The following is a 22,655-nucleotide window of genomic DNA, read 5'->3' as shown; positions in this document are numbered from 1 at the left end:
CGCTCAATAAATATGACATTGATTTTTTGATTGTTAAGCTCATCTGTGGGCAGGAAATGTGTCTGTTTACTATATAGTCCTCTCCCAAGTGCTTATTACAGTGATCTACACACAGTAAGTGCTTAATACATATGATTGACTGACTGATTGACTGACTCTGGCCTGGAACCTCCTCCCCTTTCTTATCTTTCAGAAGCAGCGTGGCATGGTGGATAGAGCCCAGTCCTGGGAGCCAGAAGCTTGTGGATTCTAATCTAGGCTCTGCTACTTGTCTGCTGTGTGACCTTGGGGAAGTCACTTCACTTCTCTGTGCCTCAGTTACCTCATCCATAAAATGGGGATTAAGACTGTGAGCACCATGTAGGCTAGGGACTGTGTCCAACCTAATTTGCTTGTATCCACCCCAGCGCTTAGTATAGTGCCTGGCACACAGTAAGCACTTAACAAGTACTACAACTATTATTATCATTATTATTATTATTATTATAATATCCGACAGACTTCTACTCTCCCCACCTTCAAAGCCATCCCAAATCACATCTCCTCCCAGAAGCCTTCTCCGATTAAGGTCCCTTTTCTTTTACCCACTCTCCCTTCTGCATCTCCTATGCACTTGGATCTATAACTTTAAGCATTTGATATTCACCCCACTCTCAGCCCCACTCCACTTATACCCCACCATTTTTCCCCTTTCCGCAATTTACTTCATAGTCTGTATCCTTAGTATAGTGCTCTGCACACAGTAAGCGCTCAATAAATATGATTGAATGAATTAATGAAAGCTCCTTGTGAGCGGGAATTGAGGGTCTACCAACTCTATTAAATTGTACTCTTTCAAGCGCTCAGTACAGTGATCCACACACAGTAAACACTCAATAAATACAACTGATTGATTGATTCCCCTGCTGCTGTTTATTGTTGGGAAAAGATAGCTTTCAATACATCCGGTACCTTTTATTTATCTTTTAAATAAGTAACCTCTTAGAGAAACAGCATTGCCTAGTGGACAGAGCATGAGCTTGGGAATCAGCAGGACCTAGGTTCTAATCCTGCCTAACCACTTGTCTTCTATGTGACCATAGGCAAGTCACTTCACTTCTCAGTTCCCTCATCTGTAAATTGGGGATTAAGACTGTGAGTCCCATGCGGGACGTGGACTGTGTCCAACCTGATTTGCTTGTATGCATCCCAGAGCTTAGTGCAGCACCTGGCACATAGTAAGTACTTAACAAATACCGCAATTATTGCTTTTATCATCTTCTGTCTGCCATCTTGCTGAAGAAGTTAGGAGGTAGCAACTGAGTTCCCCTCTCAAAGATAAGGCCCATTTAGCTGCAGACGAAAAAAAGGAAACAAATGTAGGAGAGATAATCAAACTCACTAGAAGCAGTGGCATGGTCAGAACTAGAACCCAGGACTTTAAATAGACAAGGGAGTGTGCCTTCCACTAAATTATGGAGTCTCTCATCAAATCCACAATTAATCCCTTACCTGTCCTGTCCTGTCAACCTCTCAGTCACCTTGTACTAACAAGAAGGATCTAATTTCTTAATATGGATTTATTTATAATAATAATAACAATAATGATGGCATTTGTTAAGTGTAATAATAATAATAATGATGGCATTTGTTAAGTGCTTATTATGTGCAAAGCACTGTTCTAAGTGCTGGGGGGTTACAAAGTGATCAGGTTGTCCCACATGGGGGCTCACAGTCAATCCCCATTTTACAGATGAGGTAACTGAGGCACAGAGAAGTGAAGTGACTTGCCCAAAGTCACACAGCTGACAATTGCCAGAGCTGGGATTTGAACTCATGACCACTGACTCCAAAGCCCGGGCTCTTTCCACTGAGCCACGCTGCTTCTCTGCTTTGCTGCTTATCCACGGATGTTCAATGCTTCTATCAACTCTTATAACTATTGTTTTGCAGGCTCTTGCCTGAGTATTTTCAGCAGTGAACGCTAAGCAGTTAATACTGAAAATGGTAATAATGGTACTTGTTGAGCACTTATTGTGTACCAAGCACTGTTCCAAGTGCTGAGGTGGATACAAGTTAATCAGGTTGGTCAGAGTCCCTGTCCCACATGGGGCTCACACTCTTATCCCCATTTTACAGATGAAGTAGCTGAGGCACAGAGAAGTAAAGTGACTTACCCAAGTTCACACCACAGACACGCTGGGATTAGAACCCAGGTCCTTCTGATTACCAGACCCATGTTCCGTCCACTAAGACACACTGCTTCTCTATGCAGAGTCAGCCTTGATTTTTTTCTGAATGTTCCTCAACCACTTAATTCAGTGCTCTGTTCTTACAAGCAATGAAAAACTACCAATGTAATGAAAGTCCTTGTATTTTCCTCTTGCATATCAAAAAGGCCTGGATGCTCATTTTGGCTTTTTTTTTGCAAGAAAATGTATTTAGAGACCTATTATCAGCGCTTAGTACAGTGCTCTGCACACAGTAAGCACTCAATAAATACGATTGAATGAATGAATGAACAAAGAATGTCCTTTACAAAGAGGGGTGTGAGAGGCAATGTTGCCTATTTTTTAAGGAAGATGAACGAGAAGTGTGGATGGGATCACTGACCACAAAGATATTCTCTAGTCTATGAGAATTTTCAGCCCTTTTAGATTTCTTTTCACTTAGAAAATGTTTCAGATTATTATCACACTAGTCCAGTTATTGTACTGGAACGGCAATTTCTTTTGAAAGTTAGAACATGAAATCAACTACATGTCAAACATATCTGCTTACTTTGGGTACATTGTGCCTTAAGCTGAGTTTCCACTTGTTTAAAAATAAACAGTTTTACCTCCACGGAAGGAAGTGTTCCAAGCAGAAGCATCCTGACAGGGAAAAATGCCACGTTGCTTTATAAATCAATCAATCAATCATATCACTTACTGCATACAAAGCACTGGACTAAGTGCTTGTGAGAGTATAACAGAACTGGTAGACATGTTCCCTGCCTACAAGGAGCTTTCAGTCTAGAGGGACTTATTTCACCATGCATCTGGCTACGTGTGAACAGAGTATTTAGAGGATGAAGAAACTCTTTTAGCCAAGCAGTAGTATTTGTTGCCTGCTGTTGGTTTGGTCTTAGTGTCAGTGACTAGTCAGGAACTTCTGAAGGGCCCATCTTTCATTACAGACTCTGCTGTTAAAATGATCAATCGTATTTACTGAGCACTTGCTGTGTGCAGAGCACTGTACTAAGTGCTTGGGAGAGTACAGCATAACGGACTTGGGAGACACATTCCCTGCCTATAGTGAGCTTGACTGCTCTCTTCCTTGGTCTCCCTCTACCTCACCAAAAGAGGCCAAGGAGAAATCCTAGGCAATGAGTCTCTTTTCCTCTTCGGCTTGACCATTCTCCCACAGTGCAGCAGGCCAAGGGAGGGGAAGAGGAGATGATTCAGGAGCCGGGGTCAATCAATCGATCAATCAATTGTATTTATTGAGGCTTACTGTGTGCAGTGCACTGTACTAAGTGCTTGAGAGAGTAAACCACAATGTCACAGACACATTCCATTTATTCATTCGTTCGTTCAGTCATTCATTCATTCGATCATATTTACTGGGTGCAGAGCACTGTACTAAGTGCTTGGAAAGTACATTTCAGCAATAGAGACAATCCCTGCCTACACTGGGTTTACAGTCTAGGAGGGGGGAGATATTTATTGAGCCCTCACTGTGTGCAAAGCACTGTACTGAGAACTTGGGAGAGTAGGATATCATATTAAGAAGGCACATTGCCCACCCACAAAGACTAGCTTACAGTATAGTGGGTTCTGCAGAGACCAATTAATTACCATCTTTGGTTATATCTTCCCTATATCCTTCTCCACCCCTATCATTTTACTGTTCCTTTGCAACAGGTACCACAGACTTAGAGAGATGAGTCGGTAGTGGTTTAACGCCCTGGATTTTCTCTAATGACCTTTGGTCACCCCTGGTTTGAAAGGGCGGGTAAATTCAGTTCTGTGGGATTAGAGAGGCCAAAGGAGGGCATTTCACCTTTGTCCCTTATTTGACCTTATGCACTTTTGACATAATGGAGGAATTAAGCTTATTCAGTCCCTAATTCGTTTCAAGAAGGAAGGGGAAGTGATGATTATTTAGAATAATGGATGTGTAAGGTTTAGGATCCAAACCTGATCTTCCTCTCTGGAGGGCAGAGATCATGCCTTCTACCTCTATTGGAGTCTCCCTAGTGCTAACATGGCGCTCTGGATAGACCGAGCACTTCTCGAATTCTATTTACTGATTGACTGAGCACTGTAACCTCTCATATAAAGATTAGCCAAGATTTTTTTGTGATTCACTTTGTTTTAACAATGTTGTAAATAATTTTGTTTGCTCCTCCATTTCAGTGTAAGTTCTATGCGTGCAGGGAATGTCTCACTTTGTTATTCTGTATTTTCCAACTGCCTGGTAAAGTGCACCATATCAAGTGGGTGCTCAATAAATACTACTAGTAGTATTTAGTGCTTTACCATTACTACTAGTAGTCATTCATTATTGCACACACACCGCTTCATCCAACACCACAGCACTCTGTATCCAAATGGGCTCACATGGTCAGATTCATTCATTCATTCATTCCATCGTATTTATTGAGCACTTACCATGTGCAGAGCACTGTACTAAGTGCTTGGGAAGTACAGGGTCTTTGATAATATTCAAGCCAAATACATAGAGAAAACACGCATTGCAGAACTGCATGTATATTTTCATATACACTTTCACCCCAACTCCCTTCATACCTCCTAAGGGTAAGGGTCTCTCAGTTGCCTTTGACAGTGGGCACCACCCCCTTCTCCTTGAAACATTATCAAATCTTGGCCTCCATGTCACTGTCTGCTCCTGGCTCTCTTCCTATCTTTCTGGCTGCTCCTTCTCTGCCTCATATCTGACCTAATCATTGGACTCCCTCAGGGCTCAGTTCAGCGTTCTTTTCTATTCCTCCATCTACATCCACTCCCTTGGAGATCTCATTCGCTCCACGAGCTTTGACTAGAATCTCTCTGCAGATGATTGCCAAATCTTCATCTCCAGTCCTGACCTCTCACCTTCTGTGCAGTCTCACATTTCCTCCTGCTTTCAGGACATCTCTACTTGGATGTCCCGCTGATACCCCAAACTTAACATGTCCAAAATAGAACTCCTCACCTCCACGCCCAAACCCTGTCCCACCCCCAGCTGCCCCCAGACTTTCCCATCCCTGTAGACGATACCCTCATCCTCCCTGCCTCACAGGCCTGTAACCGTGGCATTACCCTCCACTCATCTCTCTCATTCAAACCACACATTCATTCTGCCACCAAATCCTGTCAGTTCTCCTTTCATAACCTTTCTAGAATTTCACTCATTTCTCTCCAGCCAAACTGCCACCACATTAGTTCAAGCACCTGTCACATGTCTCCTTGACTGTATCGACTTCCTCCCTGACCTCCCGGAACCCAGTCTCTTCCCACTTCAGTCCTTGCGTCATTCCGCTGCATGGCTCATTTTTCTAAAAAATAAAATCCATGTCTCCCCACTCCTCAAAACTCTCCAATTGCTTCATATTCATCTCTGCATCAGAGACTTTCTTTACCATTGGCTTTAAGGGACTCAATCCATTCCCCCCTTCCTACCTAACCTCATGAATCTCCCGAATGATCCATGAATCAATGGATCAATCAATCAATCAATTGTATAGAGTGTAGAGCATTGTACTAAGCTCTTGGGATAGTACAACATGACAATATAATAGATATATTGCCTGCCCGCAACAAGTTAGCATTCTAATCTCCCCCTCAGCCCCCACACTTTGCTCCTCCAGTGTCAACCTGCTCACTGCAAGTCAATATTGTCTGCCTTGATTTTGACACCTTACTCATGTCTTTCCTCTGGCTCGGGATTCCCTTCCCCCTGATATCTGACAGACCAACCATCTCCCCGGCTTCAAAGTGGTACTAAAATCACACCTCCTCCAAGAGGCCTCCCGCAACTAACCCCTCACTTTCCCAAATATATGCCCCCCCATTTCTGTTTCACCTATACACTTGGGGTCAAACTCCAAACTTTGATTCTCTCATCACCCCAGTCCCACATCCCTCTTAAGTGTTTTGACGCCCAACCCATCTCAGCGCTTAATGTATCTGTCCTATGCTCTGTCATTTCTTCTATTGGTAAAAATTGATGTCTGTGTACCCATGGAGACTTTAAGCGCTCAGAGGGCAGGTGTCACGTCTACCAATTTTTTCACATTGTATTCTTGCAAGTGCTTAGCATGGTAGAGAAGCAGTGTGGCTCAGTAGAAAAAGCCCGGGCTTGGGAGTCAGAGGTCATGGGTTCTAATCCCGGCTCCACCACTTGTCAGCTGTGTGACTTTGGGCAAGTCACTTAAGTTCTCTGTACCTCAGTTACCTCATCTGTAAAATGGGGATTAAGACTATGAGCCCCACGTGGAACAATCTGATTACCTTGTAACCGCCCCCCCACCCGCCCCACCCAGTTCTTGGAACAGTGCTTGGCACATAGTAAGTGCTTAACAAATACCATTATTATTATTATTATTATTATTATTATTATTATTATTATTATTATTATTATTATTATTATTATTATTAATTACTGGCCTAGTGGATAGAGCACAGGCCTGAGAGTCAGAGTATATATGTTCTAATCCCAGCTCTACCACTTGTCTGCTGGGCGACCTTGGGCAAGGCACTTCACTTCTCTGTGCCTCAGGGTCCTCATCTGTAAAATGGGGATTGAGACCATGAGCCCCACTTGGGACAGGGACTGTGTCCAACCTAATTTGCTTGTTTCCACCCCAGCTCTTCCAACAGTGCCCAGCATCTAGTAAGTGCTTAACAAATGCTACAGTTATTATTATTATTAATATTACTAAGTTGCACACAGTATTTTCTCAATAAATCCAGCCTATTGACTGATCAATCACGGTGCTCTAACTTTAGTTTTCTACAGATTCAGTTTGAGAAGCAGCGTGGCTCAGTGGAAAGAGCCTGGGTTTAGGAGCCAGAGGTCATGGGATCTAATCCCAGCTCTGCCACTTGTCAGCTGTGTGACTTTGGGCAAGTCACTTAACTTCTCTGGGCCTCAGTTAACTCATCTGTAAAATGGGGATTAAAACTATGAGCCCCACGTGGGACAACCTGATCACCTTGTATTCCCCCCAGCACTTAGAGCAGTGCTTCACATATAGTAAACAAATAACAAATGCCATTATCATTATTATTATTTATTTTATTATTGTTATTTATTATTTTATTATTCAATCGGTAGTGCTTTGCTGAATCCACAGAGTGATTCACAATCATTGGCAGCTCCTCTTGTGTTAGGACGTTAAGAGCTCAACTGTCTCCGCAGGCCAGTTCCCAATCCATTATCTCATAGACTTTGATGATCCCCATGGCCTGATGACTCCGATGGCGATGGTGAAAAGGTCAGAATAATACCTTTATCTGTTAATAGACCATATCAGTTCGTACTATGTAATAATTACAATGGTGGTATTTGTTAAGCGCTTTGGGGAATCAATCAATAAATCAATCAATCGTATTTATTGAGCGCTTACTGTGTGCAGAGCATTGTACTAACCGCTTGGGAAGTACAAGTTGTCAACATATAGAGACAGTCCCTACCCAACAGTGGGCTCACAGTCTAAAAGAAGCAGCATGGCTCACTGGAAAGAGCCCGGGCTTTGGAGTCGGAGGTCATGGGTTCGAATCCCAGCTCCGCCAACTGTCAGCTGTGTGACTTTGGGCAAGCCACTTCACTTCTCTGCGCCTCAATTCCCTCATCTGTAAAATGGGGATTAAGACTGGGAGCCCCCCGTGGGACAACCTGATCACCTTGTAACCTCCCCAGCACATAGAGCAGTGCTTTGCACATAGTAAGCACTTAATAAATGCTATTATTATTATTATTTAAAGGGGGAGACAGAGAACAAAACCAAACATGCTAACAAAATAAAATAAAATAAAATAAAATAAAATAAAATAAAATAAAATAAAATAAAATAAAATAAAATAAAATAAAAAAGTAAAATAAAGCAGCATGGCCCAGTGGAAAGAGCATGGGTTTGGGAATCAGAAGGTAATGGATTCAGGACTCAGAGGGTCATGGGTTCTAATTCCATCTCTGCCACTTGTCAGCTGTGTGATTTGGGACAAGTCACTTCACTTCTCTATGCCTCAGTTACCTCATCTATAAAATGGGGATTGAGACTGTAAGCCCCATTTGGGATGGGGACTGTGTCCAACCCGAATTGGTAGTATCCACCCTTGCACTTAGTACAGTGCCTGGCACACAGTAAGTGCTTAATGAATACCATACATTATTATTGCTATGTGCCAAGCACTGTACTAAGCACCGGGTTAGATAACCAGGTCCCAGATGGGACTCACAGTCTAAGTAGGAGGGAGAGGCACACAGTCTAAGTAGGAGGGAGAACAGATATTGAATCCCTAATATTGAATCCCCACTTTGCAGATCAGGGAACCGAGGCACTGAGAAGTGAAGTGACTTGTCCAAGATCACTCAGTAGGTGAAGCCAGGATTAGAATCCAGGTCTTCTGACTTCTAAACCAGTGCACTATCCACTAGGCCATGTTGCTTCTTTATACTCTTACACCCAAAACATACCACCCTGCTCCAAGCCCTCATTCCCTTTCCACTAGAACTCGCTGCCTAGCATATCAAAGTGCTTTACGGTTTTTCAACACTATCTACAGAAATTTCTTTTTCAAAAGTGGGACCACCAAAGTCACACTTCCATATTCTGGCCACTTTTCTATGTTTTGAAGAGCTTGCTCCTTGATGGTCTGTTTGGGACAGGACATTCTTTGTCATTCTTTCCAGCTGGGGAGATTCCCTCTACATTTCTGAGGAGGAGTGTTTCCACTTGCAGTGTTTGGCTCTGCCACAGTAGGCTAGAAAGGGCTAGTAAAGCTTGTTTGGTGTTGAGGTAAAGTCCAGAGTTGGACATCATCAGATATCCTTGAATTTACTCAGCTACGGTGTCCCATGGCAAGTTTCATCTGTTTCTTCCTTCACCATCTTAATCTTTCCACTCTTCCTCCTAAAAGGGGGAAAGACTCCCAAAATTGGTATTTTTCATCCCGTCACTCTGTAGTAGCAATAGAGGACCGGTGTGGTGTAACTGAGAGATTAATTTACTGATTAATTACTAGCATCCCATGCCACATAAACCCATCAGTCTTCTCCAAAGTCCATAGTCCTTAAGTACATATTGACGCTGGTAGTAAGTGGAACCAGCCAGAACTTGATTCTGTTAGAAGAAAGAGTCCTGGAGTGGCCATCCTGGGTGACAGAGGTGATGGCTCACTCCCTTCTCATTCACCCCCAACTTTGGAGATGCAGCTTGGCCTAATGGATAGAGCACAAACTTGGGAGACAGAAGGACCTGGATTCTAATCCCGGCTCTGCCACTTGTCTTCTGTGTGACTGTGGGCAAGCCACTTCACTTCTCTGGGCCTCAAGTACCTCATCTGCAAAATGGGGATTAAGATTGTGTGCCCCATGTGGGAAATGTACCGTGTACAACCTGATCAGTTTGTATCTACCCCGGAACTTAGAACAGTGCTTGGCGCATAGGAAGCACTTAACAAATATGATCATTATTATTCCCATAAAAAGTTCATTAGCCACTGGAGTGTTGGCATTCAAATTTCATTTCTCTACTTTCTGCACTGGTACGACTACTGCAACTACTACTACCACAACTACTACTAATAATAATAATTGGGGTATTTTTTAAGCACTTGCTGCATGCCAAGGACTTAGAAGCTGCGTGTCCTCTGAAAATCAGCACAACTTAGTGGATAGAGAGCAGGCCTGATAGTCAGAAGGACCTGGGTTCTAATCCTGGCTCCACAACTTGTCTTCTGTGTGACTTTGGGCAAGTCACTTCACTTCTCTGGGCCTGTTGACTCATCTGTAAAATGGGGATTAAGACCATGAGCCCCATGTGGGACAGGATTCTGTCTGACATGATTTGCTTGTATCCACCCCAGTGCTTAGTACAGTTCCTTGCACACGGTAAATGCTTAATATACCATACCATTGTACGCTGGGGTAGATACAAGATAATCAAGTTCCACAGCCTAAGTAGGAAGAAGAGCAGATATTGAATCCTCATTTTGCAGATGAAGGAACTGAGGCATAGAGAGGTTAAGTGACGTGTCCAAGGTCACATAGCAGACAAGTGGCAGAGTTGGGATTGGAACCCAGGTCCTCTGACTCCCGGGGCCATGCTCTTTCCACTAGGCCACGTTTCTTCCCCCCAAATCACATCTCCTCCAGGAAGCCTTCCCTGACTATTGTCTCATCTCTCCAATTTATCTCACTCCCTACTGCAATACCTATGGATTTGAGTCATGATCCCCTAACCACTTAGGTACTCACCCCAAGCCCCCTCCCCACAGCATTCATATATCTATCTTTATATTTGGTGACCTGAGATTTATTTTAGCATCTGCCCCTCAACTAGATGATGGCATTTACCAAGTGCTTACTACGTGCCAGGCACTGTTCTAAGCACTGGGGTTGATACAAGGTAATCAGGTTGGACAAGGTCCCTGTCAATCACTCAATCAATCAATCAATCATATTTATTGAGTGCTTACTGTGTGCAGAGCACTGTACTAAGCGCTTGGAAAGTACAAGTTGGGAACACAAAGAGACGGTCCCTACCCAACAGTGGGCTCACAGTCTAGAAGGGGGAGACAGAGAACAAAACAAAACATATTAACAAAATAAAATAAATTGAATAGATATGTACAAGTAAAATAAATAAATAAATAGAGTAATAAATATGTGCAAACATATATACAGGTCCTACATATATACTGTCCTACATATATACTGTCCTACATGGGGCTCACAGTCTTAATCCCCATTTTACAGATGAGGTAACTGAGGCCCAGAGAAGTGAAGTGATTTGCCCAAGGTCACAGAGCAGACAAGTGGCAGGGCTGGGATTAGAACCTATGACCTTCTGATTCCTCAGCCTGGGCTCTATCCACTACGCCTTGCTGCTTCTAAACTCCCTGAGAGCAAGGATTGTACCTAATGACTACTGTACCCTCCCAATATGTTGCCAACTTGTACTTCCCAAGCACTTAGTACAGTGCTCTGCACACAGTAAGCGCTCAATAAATATGATTGAATGAATCTCTCAAGCATTTAGTATAGTGCTCTACACTGAATATTCGCTCAATAAACACCATTGATTGATATTAAAGGGGAGAGAAATTGAGGTTTTTCTACTCTAGGTCAAAAGAGAATTAAGAAGATCAGTACAGGAAAAATTTCAGAAGCAGAACTGTAAAGTATGCAATCAATCTGGGCTGCCGATGACTCAAATTTCATTTGTCATTATTATTAGCATCAGCATTAGGAATAAATGTTTCCAGTGCCTTTACCACTTGCCCAGTATTTACACCGATTTAATCTTCAGTGAGTTAACTCTCATTATCCCTATTTACTGAGGACCCAGAGGTACAAGAGGTTAACGGCCTCTAAAGCCAACAACAGCCTCCTGGCTAGAATTCTGAATTATCAGTTCCTGATTCTGAGTGTATCTGATTGAAATATGCAGAGTATTACCTTCATTTAATTTTAAAAGTCTCACAAATTCATTTTCTTCAGTTGGTACTGACTACTCGTTTGTTTTTTCAAGAAACAGGACTTTTTCCTATTTTTCCTGTCAACCTACCACATCTTCCTACCTACAAGCATTCACAGTGGGGTCCTCGATAAATGTTGACACACATAATTACAGAGAGACATCTGTCCTATATTTTTGAAGATCACCCTAAGTGTTAGCAAAGACTGTGAGCTCCACGTGAAACAGGACTGTGTCTAACCTGTTTATCTTGGATATTCCCTACGGTTCAGTATAGTGCCTGACACATAGTAAGCACTTAACAATTACCATTAAAAAAAAACCAAAGAATTCATCACTCATTAGCTTCTTTATAAGTTCATGTATTTTTACTCCTCCTTTATTCAAAATATCTCTTAGAGTTTTGCTGTTTCACAATTCAGTCCCTCCAACTGATGGTTCCCCACAAATATCTTCCACTTTCTCTCTATTCAAGCATGCATATGTTGGGGTCTATCATAAGCACTGGATGACCACAGAATGAAAATTGTTAGATTTTAGATGAATGAGAGTGACCTTTTTTTTTAATAAAATTTCCTTCTCCTTTCCAATGTTTCCCCTCTCTATTCACTTGCTGTTTTGGTAAAAATGAAGATTTGCTAGTCATTTTCCTGGATGGCGAATTGGATGGCCACAACCCTATCACCTCTCCCTGTCTTTGATCATTTTTTAGCTGTAATTATTTTGCACCAGATTTCTTCTTCCAAGAGGTGTAACCCAGAATGGGAAATCATTCCTTATTAATTCAGCTTAACCCACACCTGAATAGGTGCATCATGGTTTACCTAATGTTAATTAATTCCAGTATTTCTTGAGTCCAGCTATAAAAGGCAGAGAACACAATGGTCAGTGTAGTTTAAAGAAGACTGGAGATCTCAGCAGCTCAAGAATGAAAAAGAATTATAAGAACCGTCCCGTGGATATTGAACAACCTGAAATTCATCCAGTGAGTATCTGAAGCATACTTTGACCTTTATGTACCTAATGTCTTTCATGCAAAGCCTAATCTTTCAAATTAGGAAAGAAACATATCCTAAACCATTTTTGATAAGAATAATAATTGTGGTATTTGTTAAGCGCTTATGGTGTGCCAGGCACTATACTAAGCTCCGGGGTGGATACAGTCAAATCAGGTCGGACACAGTCTGGGTCCCACATGGGACTCACAGTCTCATTCCCCATTTTACAGATGAGGTAACTGAGACACAGAGAAGGTAAGTGACTTGCCCAAGGTCACGCAGCACACAAGTGGTGGAGCGGAATTAGAACTCATGACCTTCTTATGCTCAGGCCTGTGCTCTATCCCCTGTGCCATGCTGCTTCTTCATGGGAGAAGATTCAGACTAAATTGGGCATAATGATGGCAGGGTTTACCAACTGCTATCAATTAATTCTCACTGTCATTTTTTATTCCTGCATGATATATTCTGATTTTGTGTTCACCCCAGTGCTTAGTATGGTGCTCTGCACAAAGCAAGCACTTAATACATACAATTCTATTGCTATTCTATATATTTAGGGACATTCAACAAGTAGCACTGTCCATGTGACAAAACACCATGTTTGTTTAGCAGAAATTCAAAATTTCTCAATAAAAAGACCCAGCACACCACTAGTTGTTAAAGAAGAGGTACTACTGTTGGAATAAGAGGTTTCTCTAGATGCTTGCAAATCAGTTTTGCATGATAAGGCTCTTTCAGGGCACAGAATGGGAACTATGCTAGAATAATTCAGCTTATTTAGAAAACTGTGATCTGAGATCATTGGCTTATGTAAAAATGACATTAACCTTATGATGGGAGACTAAAGATAATCATTAAAATCTAAGCAGAATTAAAGCTACATGTTTGAAGAAAAAGGTGAGTGGGGTTTAGGAAGGTGACAATCTATAACCGATCATAACTGACTCAGTTATGGGAAGGTTTTTTTTTTCCCAGTTAGAGAAGCAGAGTATACAAAGTAAGCAGAAATGAAAAGTATGGAAAATTCCAAGAAGCATCACTTCAGAAAGGCAAGGCAGTTCATTGCTTGAAGGTCTAAAAAATTATACTTGATGAGTATGGAGCAGCAAAAAATCCCACCTTAAGTGATCACTTCCAGTTGATGGATCAATCAGTGGCATTTAATGAGCGCTTACTGTGTGCAGAGCTCTGTACACATGGGAGAGTACAGTAAAGCAGAGTTAGTGGACGCACTCCTTGCCCGCAAGGGGCTTACAGTCTAGTTGGGGAGACGGATGATAATATCAATCAATAAATTACAGATATATAGGGAAGTGCCAATTGTTCAGCTCTAATCCTATATGTTGCCAACTTGTATTTCCCAAGTGCTTAGTACAGTGCTCTGCACACAGTAAGCGCTCAATAAATACAATTGATTGATTGATTTCAGCACTTTTGTATCTCCATTTAGCCAATTGTACAGTCAGATTCTTATTTTGGCTTACTTGTAAATCTTTACATGTCTGTCTGTCCCATTAGAACGTAAGCTCCTTGTGGGCTAGGAACATGCCACTTTGTCATTTAGTACTTCCCATGTACTTAGTAAAGTGCACTGCATCTAGAGCGTGCTCAATACAAAGTATTCCTTCTTTGGGAGGGATGAACTTCCAACAGGGCAGGGTGATTCTGGCAAGTCAGTGTAGTGAGGAACTCTAAGTTCTCGTAGAGTGCAGCTTATTTTCTCAGCTGGCCAGCCTCAGGCAAGGTGACTGCTAATTGAAGATTCATCTCCGAAGCCAGCAGTTAGGAATAGTGCTAATAGTTTCAATAAAGCAGAATCTGGATGTATTCCAAGCCATCCTCTGGAGAGGAAAGGGACTTGCTTTGAGTAATTTCTAATGAGGAGCGCCATGCTTTTTCTCAGTAGCTATCCTCTGATTAGCTCATCTCACCTGTTTGTACATATGAGGCTTTGCTTATTTATTCCACTGATTCTAAGTTTTATTCATTTTTGGCTCAAGTTTATTGAAACCGGTTGCATCACTATTATCCCTCTTGTTCCCATCATACCTAGACTCTGTACTTTGGCCTGTTTTAGACTCTGTATTTTTGCCTGCCTTTTTATGGTGACTGTTAAGCGCTTTCTATGGGTCAGGCACTGTACTAAGCTCAGGGGTCGAAACAAGGCCATCGGATCGGACACAGTCCCGCTCCAATAAAGGGCTCACAGTATTAATTCCCATTTTAAGGAAGGGGTAACTGAGGCACAGAGAAATGAAATGACTTGCCCAAGGCCACACAGCAGACGAGTGGCAGAGTTGGAATTAGAACCCAGTTCCTCTGACTCCCACGCTGCTTCTCTCCCCTGCTTCTCCCATTTCCCAGAAGTTTCCGCTGTTTCCCCTATTAGATTGAAAGTTCCTTGAGGGCTAGGACTGTGTCTTCTTTCCTTCTTGCAAACACTCTAGGACCCACAGATAGCACCTGCTCAGTAAATACACTCTGCTCCCATAAATCACTCCGCAGTAGAAATCCAGAATTTAACATGGCCTGAGTAGTTGTCAGAAATATCAGAAAGTCAAAACTCCCTTAACTAACTTTCTTTCCCTGTGAAATATTTATTTCTACTCTAAATAAGTGATGCACAAGATTCGATTCAGCACAGATTAGACACAGCCCCTTCTAAGAAATAAGCATTTTGAGTATGTTAATGCCAAATTGCACCTTTGTTGCCTAATGGGAATCTCCAACACCAATCCTTTCTTCACCTTTCACCTTTAACAGTGAGCATCATCGGTTAATTTTAGGATTTAAATGTTAGATATTTTCCTGGATTATTCTGCTGCGAGAATTCAATTCTCTCTGGACCTCATAGTTGGATTTTCTCTCTGCAGCCGTTTGGGAATTCAGGTTACAATGCAGCTCCCAGCTCGACGAGTGGGTTTCTGTCATCAAATCGACCCGGAGGTGGAGGCTACAGCTCGAGAGAGAGCTGTTCAAATGCAGGAAACGTTGCATACCCAGGATATCCGAACACAGAACTTCTGGATGGACAGGTAAATGTAAGCCCCATTTTTTTTTCTCGCATCGTTTGGATACGCCGGCGCCTTTGAGGCTCCTTATGTCACATTTTCAGAGACTACCCACCCTCTTTGGAGGAGAAACTGAAGGTCCGTGTAGAAGTAGGAGTATTTATTAAGAGTTTACTGCATGCAGAGCACTGAGAGAGAATATACAGGCGGGAATTAGACAGGGTCCCTGGCCCTTGGTGGGGGGCGGTTGGGGAGGAAGCCCACATAGGCAGGAATGGACATCTGCTGTGTGACCTATCTGGCCCCAGGAGTTCATGGAGAGTCACCGTTCCTTCTCTTTCCTCAATCCCTCGTTCCAATACCCCGGGATGCCCGGGAAGGGAAGACTGTTGTACTCTCCCAAGCGCTTAGTACAGTTCAATCCATCATTAAATCCTTCTGTTCGACCTTCACAACATTGCTAAAATCCACCCTTTCCTCTCCATCTGAACTGCGACCACATTAATGCAATCACTTATCCTATCCCCCCTTGATTACTTTATCAGCCTCCATGCTGTCTTTGCAGCCTCCTGCCTCTCCCCATTCCAGTTCATACTTCACTCTGCTTCCTGGATCATTTTTCTACAAAAACGTTCAGGCCGTGTTTCCCCACTCCTCAGAACAGTGGTTGTCCATCCACCTCAGCATCAAACAGAAACTCCACACCGTGGGCTTTAAAGCACTCAATCACCTTGCCTCCTCCTACCTCAATCTATCAATCAATCAATCAATCATATTTATTGAGCACTTACTGTGTGCAGAGCACTGTACTAAGTGCTTGGGAAGTACAAGTTGGCAACATATAGAGACAGTCCCTACCCAACAGTGGGCTCACAGTCTAGAAGGGGGAGACAGAGAACAAAATCAAACATACTAACAAAATAAAATAGAATAGATATGTACAGGTAAAATAAATAAATAAATAAATAGAGTAATAAATATGTACAAACATATATACCTCGTCCTGCCTCCGTCCTGGAATGCCCTCCCTTCTCAAATATGACACACAATTACTCTCTCCCACTTCAAAGCCCCTTTGGAAGGCAGATAAGTGCTTAGCACAGTGCTTTGCACACAGTAAGTGCTCAATAAATATGATTGAATGAACCTCCTCCAAGAGGCCTTCCCTTACTAAGCCCCCATTTCCTTTTCTTCAACTCCCTTCTGCATCACTGTCACTTGCTCCTTTTTATTCATACTCAGCCCCACAGCACTTATGCACATAACTGTCATTTATTTATTTCATTATTTATTTCTATTAATACCTGTCCATCGCCCCCGAGATTGTAAACTCGTTGGAGGTAGGGAATGTGTCTATTATATCGCTATATTGTACTCTCCCGAGTGCTCAGTACAGTGTTCTGTATTCAGTAAGTGCTCAATAAGGGCAATTGAATTGAATCGAATGCCAACTGTCTTCACCTCATTGTTTATCAGTTACTGGGTGATTGACGTAGCTGGGGGAGATGCAAACACCCAAAAATCCTGGTGCGGAAGCTGACTGGGAGACCTCGGGCTTGTCTTTAGGGAAGACGGATTAGTTTTCTCCGAGAATTGAGAAAAATCCAACACGAAGCCCCTTCTTCTCTCTGGATGGGCAACCCCAGCAATCCACTTTACCTTCCCCTTTGGGATAGACGGCTGGGAATCATTCTCTTCCCCTTTCTCTTTCTCCTTCTCTTCTTACCTCATTTCCCTTTCGGTGTTTATAACATTGTCACAGTGAATTATTTCCAGCTCTTTCTCTCAGTAGACATTGTTTTCATTCCAGTGCGGTGCTCCAGTCTCTTTCAACAAATCACACGACCATATTTATTGAGAACTTACTGTGTGCTGAGAGCCGTACTGAGTACTTGGAAGAGTACAACACCACTGTGTCACAGACACATTCCCTGCCCAGTAGGAGCTGACAATCTAGAGGACGAGCATCTTTTCCGTGTTCTTTTCTGTCTTCTTCCCCTCACTTCCCAAGCACTTAGTACAGTGCTCTGCACACAGTGAGCGCTTAATAAATACGATTGATTGATTGATTGATCTCTGGTATGATCCTTGTACTGCGCTTACCAAACCCTTCTCTTGGGGATGTTCTGTAGGCATCAAACAATGGTATTTACTGAACACTTCCTATGTGCAGAGTACTGAGTGCAGAGTACTTCTAGACTGTGAGCCCACTGTTGGGTAGGGACCGTCTCTATATGTTGCCAACTTGCACTTCCCAAGCGCTTAGTACAGTGCTCTGCACACAGTAAACGCTCAATAAATACGATTGAATTCATGAATACTGTACTAAGTACCGGAGAGAGTCCAATACAACAGAGCTGTTAGGAATGTTCAGTCTAGAGGGAGAGACAGGCATTAAAATGAAATACAGCTATGTACGTAAGTGCTGTGGGGCTCGGGGTGGGGTGAATATCAAGTGCTAAAAGGGTGCAGATCTAAGTGGATCTAAGTTGAACTATGCCCAATCTAATTTGTTTATATCCACCCAAGAGCTTAGTACAGTGCTTGATAATAATAATTATGGCATTTATTAAGCGCTTACTCTGTGCAAAGCACTGTTCTAAGTGCTGGGGAGGTAACAAGATGATCAGGTTGTCCCACGGGGGGCTCACAGTCTTCATCCCCATTTTACAGATGAGGTAACTGAGGCCCAGAGAAGTGAAGTGACTTGCCCAAAGTCACACAGCTGACAATTGGCAGAGCCGGGATTTGAACCCATGACCTCTGACTCCAAAGCCCATGTTCTTTCCACTGAGCCATGCTGCTTCTCGCAGTGTAGTTTATATCCACCCAAGTGCTTAGTACAGTGCTTGGTAATAATAATAATAATAATAATAATAATAATTATGGCATTTATTAAGCGCTTACTATGTGCAAAGCATTGTTCTAAGTGCTGGGGAGGTAACACGATGATCAGGTTGTCCGACTGGGGGTGGGTTCACAGACTTCATCCCCATTTTACAGATGAGGTAACTGAGGCCCAGAGAAGTGAAGTGACTTTTCCAAAGTCACACAGCTGACAATTGGCAGAGCCGGGATTTGAACCCATGACCTCTGACTCCAAGGCCCGCGCTCTTTCCTCTGAGCCATGCGGCAAATACCACGATTATTATTATTATCATTATTATTAAGGGCACAGCTGATGTGGAAGGGAGAGGGAGTTGGGAAATGAGGGCTTAGTCAGGGAAGGCCTCCTGGAGGAGATGTGACTTTAATGAGCCCGCTGTTGGGTAGGGACCGTCTCTATGTGTTGCCGACTTGTACTCCCCAAGCGCTTAGTACAGTGCTCTGCACACAGTAAGTGCTCAATAAATACGATTGATTGATTGATTGATTGAATAGCATTCTGAAGGTGGAGAGAGTGGTGGTCTGTCAGATCTGAAGGGGGAAGGAGTTCAAGGCCGGGGGGGGAATCAAGCAATGGTATTTATTGAGCACTTATTGAGTACAGAGCACTATACTAAGTGCTTGGGGGAGTACACTACAATAGAGTTGGCAGCCCCTTTCCCTGCCCACAGCGAGCTTACAATCTAGAGGGCATGGTCAAGGGGTCGGCAGGGAGTAAGCACTATGCCTACATCTGGCCCTTGGTTTTAAACAGAGAAGCAGAAGCAGCGTGGCACAGTGGGAAAGAGCCTGGGGTTTGGAGTCAGAGGTCATGGGTTCAAATTCCGGCTCTGCCAATTGTCAGCTGTGTGACTTTGGGCAAGTCACTTAACTTCTCTATGCCTCAGTTACCTCATCTGCAAAATGGGGATTAAGACTGTGAGCCCCATGGGGGACAACCTGATCACCTTGTAACCTCTACAGTGCTTAAAACAGTGCTTTGCACATAGTAAGTGCTTAATGAATGCCATTGTGTGATGATTGTGATAAAGAGCACAGGTTTGTATATACATGTTTGTATGTATTCATTACTCTATTTTATTTGTACATATTTATTCCATTTATTCTATTTTGTTAATATGTTTGGTTTTGTTCTCTGTCTCCCCCTTCTAGACTATGAGCCCACTGTTGGGTAGGGAAGGTCTCTAGATGTTGCCAACTTGTACTTCCCAAGCGCTTAGTCCAGTGCTCTGCACACAGTAAGCGCTCAATAAATATAATTGAATGAATGAATGAATGAGATAGAGGAGATGGAGGTACGGTGAGTAGGTTGGCATTAGAGGAGCAGAGTGTACAAGCTGGAAAGCAGCATGGCTTAGTGGATAGAGCGCGGGTTTGGGAGTCAGAAGGTCATGGGTTCAAATCTCGGATCCACTGCTTGTCTGCTTTGTGACCTTGAGCAAGTCACTTCACTTCTCTGGGCCTCAGTTCCCTCATCTGTAAAATGGGGATTGAGACTGTGAGCCCCACGTGGGGCAGGGAATTGTGTCCAACCCGATTTACTCATATCCACCCCAGAGCTTAGTACAGTGCCTGGCACATAGTAAGAACTTAACAAATTCTTCTAAACTGTGAGCCCGCTGTTGGGTAGGGACTGTCTCTATATGTTGCCACCTTGTATTTCTCAAGCGCTTAGTACAGTGCTCTGCACACAGTAAGCGCTCAATAAATATGATTGATTGATTGATTGAAATACCACAGTTATTGCAATTATTATTGCTATTATTATTATAGTAGGAGAGAAGCAAGGTGAGGTAGGAGAGGGAGAGCAGATTGAGCAGATATTTGCTTGTATCCACCATGGCACTTAATGCAGTGCCTGGCACATAGTAAGAACTTAACAAATACCCCAGTTATTGCAATTATTATTGTTATTATTATTATTATAGTAGGAGAGAAGCAAGGTGAGGTAGGAGAGGGAGAGCAGATTGAGCCAGATATTTGCTTGTATCCACCACGGCACTTAATGCAGTGCCTGGCACATAGTAAGCGCATAACAAATGCCATTATTAATACCTTTATAAAAATAATAATGGCATTTATTAAGCACTTACTAGGTGCAAAGCACTGTTCAAAGCACTGGGGAGTTTACAATCAATCAATCGTATTCATTGAGCGCTTACTGTGTGCAGAGCACTGTACTAAGCGCTTGGGAAGTCCAAGTTGGCAACATATAGAGACAGTCCCTACCCAACAGTGGGCTCACAGTCTAGAAGGGGGAGACAGAGAACAAAACCAAGCATACTAACAAAATACAATAAATAGAATAGATGTGTACAAGTAAAATAAATAGAGTAACAAATATCAATCAATCAATCAATCGTATTTATTGAGTGCTTACTGTGTGCAGAGCACTGGACTAAGTGCTTGGGAAGTACAAGTTGGCAACATATAGAGACGGTCCCTACCCAACAGTGGGCTCACAGTCTAGAAGGGGGAGACAGAGAACAAAACCAAACATACTAACAAAATACAATAAATAGAATAGATATGTACAAGTAAAATAAAGAGTAATAAATATCAATCAATCAATCAATCATATTTATTGAGTGCTTACTGTGTGCAGAGCACTGGACTAAGCGCTTGGGAAGTACAAGTTGGCAACATATAGAGACGGTCCCTACCCAACAGTGGGCTCACAGTCTCGGAGTGGGAGACAGAGAACACAACCAAACATACTAACAAAATACAATAAATAGAATAGATATGTACAAGTAAAATAAATAGAGTAATAAATATCAATCAATCAATCAATCGTATTTATTGAGCACTTACTGTGTACAGAGCACTGGACTAAGCACTTGGGAAGTCCAAGTTGGCAACATATAGAGACAGTCCCTACCCAACAGTGGGCTCACAGTCTAGAAGGGGGAGACCGAGAACAAAACCAAACATACTAACAAAATAAAATAAATAGAATAGATATGTACAAGTAAAATAAATAGAGTAATAAATATCAATCAATCAATCAATCGTATTTATTGAGTGCTTACTGTGTGCAGAGCACTATACTAAGCACTTGGGAAGTCCAAGTTGGCAACACATAGAGACGGTCCCTACCCAACAGTGGGCTCACAGTCTAGAAGGGGGAGACAGAGAACAAAACCAAGCATATTAACAAAATACAATAAATAGAATAGGTATGTACAAGTAAAATAAATAGAGTAATAAATATCAATCAATCAATCAATCATATTTATTGAGTGCTTACTGTGTGCAGAGCACTAGACCAAGCGCTTGAGAAGTCCAAGATGGCAACATAAAGAGACGGTCCCTACCCAACAGTGGGCTCACAGTCTAGAAGGGGGAGACAGAGAACAAAACCAAGCATACGAACAAAACACAATAAATAGAATAGATGTGTACAAGTAAAATAAATAAATAGAGTAATAAATATGTACCAACATATATACAGGTTGTCCCACGTGGGGCTCACAGTCTTAATCCCCATTTTCCAGAGGAGGGAACTGAGGCCCAGAGAAGTGAAGTGACTTGCCCTAAGTCACACAGCTGACAAGTGGCAGAGCTGGGATTTGAACCGGTGTCCTCTGACTCCAAAGCCCGGGCTCTTTCCACTGAGCCATGTTGCTTCTATTATTATTATTATTATTATTATTATTATTATTATTATTATTGTCATTATTATTATCATTATCATTATTATTGTTATCATATGCACACATCTGTATCGTTTGAGCTCCTCCCATTCCAGCACCCAAGTTGGCCGCTTCGACGAGCGTCCTCTAAATAGGCAACTATCGCATGACCAGAGGGGGACGAAGGGGGAAAAACGGGGGCAGCCCTGATCTCCGAATGGGCAAGCGCTTCCCAAATCCTTCCAAAGCATCCAACATCCCGGGCCCATCTCATCAACCAATCAATCAAATGGTATTTATGGAGCGCTTACTATGTGCAGAGCGCTGTACTAAGCCCTCGGGAGATGTGTTTAGTACGGCGCCCTGCACACAGTAAGTGCTCAATAAATACGATTGATGACGATGTGTTCCCCGCCCGTAACAAGTTTACAGTCTGGAGGGGGAGGCCAACATT

The sequence above is a fragment of the Tachyglossus aculeatus genome, chromosome 3, assembly GCF_015852505.1.
Source record: "Tachyglossus aculeatus isolate mTacAcu1 chromosome 3, mTacAcu1.pri, whole genome shotgun sequence".
NCBI classification, from domain to species: Eukaryota; Metazoa; Chordata; class Mammalia; order Monotremata; family Tachyglossidae; genus Tachyglossus; species Tachyglossus aculeatus.
Note: the sequence above shows the minus strand (reverse complement) of the source record.